Below are 3,715 nucleotides of genomic sequence, written 5' to 3'. Positions count from 1 at the left end.
GTCGCCACATTTTTTGTGGTGTGACATTGAGGGGTCTATACATGTCCCTGAGCCAAAGTGGCCGCCTTCTCCAGAAAAAGCCCTCCTGACTCTCACTCTCAGATACTAAACTGAGGATCTCCTATGCAGCAGAAATCGAAAGGAGCCCCTTGAGCTTCCTTCTTTATCTTGAGCTGCTCCTCTATGGGAATAAATAAATTTTTTAACGCTGGCAATTAAAAAAGATATGAATCTTCAATAGTTGTCAGAGGATTATGACTCAGATTTACGAGTAAGTGAGAGCTTGACGCCCGCGTCCCCATCAAGGAAAGTAGCAACTAAAAACTAAAGCTCGAGCTCACAGCCTGACATCAGAGCTAAGTCTGAGCTAACCCCAGGCGATGCAACCGCAACTTCCAACTGATCTTCAACAGACGTTTATTTCCCCTTGAGGGGGCGCACTGTTCCTGGAGGTACTGCAATACCAGATCGATGCGTGATGCGTGGAGTGGATGGAGCAAGCTCCTATTCCATCTCTCTGCTCCAAAAATCCACTAAGTATATTGTCCTCGGATAGAGGACGTTATCAGATACTAAACTGATAAGAACAGATACTACACTTGATCTTAGCCAAAAGGCCGAGATTAGGTTAGGTTCTATTCTCAATTTAATCAATCTAGGCTTTGTTACTGTCTCCCATCATCTGGGGAAGAACTGGACAGTGCCTCTTGGTGTAGAGTATTTTGAAAGACCGTGAAAGAATACTTGGCAGGTTCTTGATGAGCACAAATATTTTTTTCTCCAGCTCTCTGGAAAGAACTGTAACAGGTGATATAAAGTGTGATGCTTTGGCTGAAGTCACAAAAACCAGTTCTCAGTGGCTTAAACAACAAGAACTCACAAGGATTCACAGAACTGATAGTCAGAAAATGGGTTGGGAATCAAGGAAGGTGTGTCACGTGTTCGTATCTCTCCCCCTCTCAGCTCTGCTTTGCTCCCTGCACTGCTGTGGTCTCAAGGTGACTGTGGGCACCAAGGGCTGAGATGCGGAGGAGCGGTGGAGGGGAGAGGAGAGAAAGAGAGAGAGGGAGGGAAAGGTTGGATTCCCTTAAGAGTCCAAAATTGTCTTTCTCAAAAGCATCTGGAAGACTGATTCATTTTACTGGCCAATCTTGCCTTAATTCAGCCCATCTCTATGTCAGTTGTGAACAAAAAATATCACATAATTGGCTTAGACACAAAAAAACCCATTTCTTGATGGCAGGGACCTATCTTAATTATCTTTTGCAGATGCCTCAGGCCCAAATACTATGATTTGCCCACAGTGGATACCCAATTATTTATTTAATGTATTCATTTATTCAGAACGTATGTTGAGTGCCTATACATTTCCAGTTCTCAGCACTAGGGATTTATCAGTGAAAGAAATTTGTCAGTGGAAAAACAATATGTTCTGGTTCTCATGGAGCTTACATCCCAGTGGGGGAGATGATGTACAATAAACAAATAAGTAAACCAAGTGATGATCAGTGCTTTGTCAATCTAGTGATCTTAAAAGTGTAACTCAGTTCACAGGAACTAGTGATCAGTGGCAAATTCCTGAGTACTCTACTGTAAGATGCCTCTAACTGACACAGAATATACTACAGAATCATGTTTGAATAGACAAGCTTCTGGTTGCTGAATACTACTTACCTAGACCTGTTTGACCCTCACCTATAGTTGGAGGTTTAGAGCCCTTATGTCTTGAGTCTTAGGATTTATCCTTGATAATTTGCTGCTTTTTAAGCTTTCCCCTGCCTGTGAGGACCCCTCACTCACTGATGGCTCAACTGGCTTATAACCATGAATATTTTCTTGTTTTGCTAGTACTGGTGTTAGGACCATTCAAGGTGGCTCTACTCCTGAATCTGACATGTAGTGCTGGGAGATGGGTAGTACCAATATTATTTGGCAGATGGGGAACTGAGCCTCCATGGGTCAAGTGACTTATTCAGCATTATACAGCTAGAAAGGACCAGGGACATTATTTAAATCTAGGTCCTCCTGAGCAACTCTGAAATTTGAGGAAATATGAAATTCTATCTTTGTCTGGTAATATTTCTTACCATGCTACATGTGTCTCTCCTAAGACTGTAGAATCCATGTCACATATCTCTTCTCTTTTCTTCATATGTTCTGGTACCTAATATTTTCCTGAGAGAAAAGTCAATCTGTTAATTGATAAAGAGTATTTTAATTGATAAATAACTCTGGAAGGGCTCTCACTTGCATGAGAACAATACAGAGACAAACTTGTAATAATATTTTGCAAAAATAAAAGACAACAGTTGTTTTTAACTAGGTGTCAGCAAAGATATTCAAATAATAAATGAATTTACTCTGATGGTTATACAGATAGATATTAATGTATCATCAAAGCACTTCCATCAGTTATGTGGGCATGCGTTGGCTCTAACATTGACATTGTAGAAGCATCAAGGCCTTTAAAAATAGTGATTAGGAAACAACATGGATCATCAATTTAAAATAACTCTTCTTCATGGCTTAAGGTACAACTATTACCAACAATCACAACAACTCAAGTTTATGGTCATAGACCGAGTGCACTGAGCAGTTGCTGGACTGCCTGATACTCCTGTGGGATACAGAGACCATCAATCTGCCTTGGCCATTCCAATAAGGCACACCCACTGTAAATGCCTCTCAGAATTTATGCCATGCATGAATAGTCATTAATTTGGGTGCCCATCACCCTGCTCAGCCAAAATTAAAAACCAAACCAAAATATTTAATATACTTCATTATGATTTAATACATATAAACATGGTGATCATAAATCAAAAGAATTTTCCCCACAGGAAAGGCATAAATTTCCAGATCCATTTTAGAAATCTGAACAATTCATGCTATGGCCCCAACTGTCATGGGATCATGCAACTGTGGCATTATGGGAGCCTAGGAAAGTGTGTGCACTAATCCCTCCTATCTTTTGCAAGGCTTCCTCTCAAGTCCAGACACAGCAAAGGATGTCAGAGGCCTGCAGAGAAGAGGCTTCTCGCAGCTATTTGTTTGTTTTTAAATTATAAGATGTAGCTACATATTACATATATGTTCACCCAGGTGATTGTCTTTAGTGATTAGTAGGGAAACAGCTTGTGAAACAAATGGAACCTGAAATGTAGAATGACAGAAATTCACTAGAAGGTTCTTTCTCGCTCACATAACAGACAAGACAGGTGGCTCAGTAATCCAGACTGACTGAGGCTGTCATTTTTAACGCAAGTTCTCCGAAGACTCTGGAGTCTTTTCTGTCCTATTCATCCAGAAGAGCTTGGAGAACATGTGTGGAAGACTTCCACAGACTATGTGTGAAAGAGGTGACTATCACTTTCACTCACAAAGTACTGAGGACTCTGTCCCACGGTGACCCTGACTGTAAGGGAGGCTGGCAAGCATGGGTATGGCTGTATGCTTAGAAGGAAGAGAAGAATGGGAATTTTGGTGAACTGCAGCCATCTCTGTCTCACTGGTTGAGCTCCTTGCTCTACAAAAGTCATCCCACATCTTGCTTCTCAGTATCCCCCAGTTACGACCTAGTGCTTATCTGTATTTGGTATTCATTTTAGCCCAAAGTTAAGATTCAGAAGAAGGCTGCCAAAAGGTACAAACTTCCAGTTATAAGGTAAATAAGTAGTAGGGATGTAATGTACAACACAATGACTATAGTTGAGAC

General features: G+C 41.0%; 1 non-coding gene across 1 annotated transcript; it reads right to left on the bottom strand.

Annotated features, from left to right (window-relative positions):
- Positions 1-430: 430 nt before the first annotated feature.
- Positions 431-629, bottom strand: LOC118930023 (U2 spliceosomal RNA). Its single transcript, XR_005031840.1, has one exon. It is a non-coding gene; the product is annotated as a U2 spliceosomal RNA (small nuclear RNA).
- Between the last annotated feature and the right edge of the window lie 3,086 nt (positions 630-3,715).

This window comes from Manis pentadactyla, chromosome 2 (genome assembly GCF_030020395.1).
Source record: "Manis pentadactyla isolate mManPen7 chromosome 2, mManPen7.hap1, whole genome shotgun sequence".
Classification (NCBI taxonomy): domain Eukaryota; kingdom Metazoa; phylum Chordata; class Mammalia; order Pholidota; family Manidae; genus Manis; species Manis pentadactyla.
Note: the sequence above shows the minus strand (reverse complement) of the source record. Positions and strands in the feature narration are given on the sequence as shown.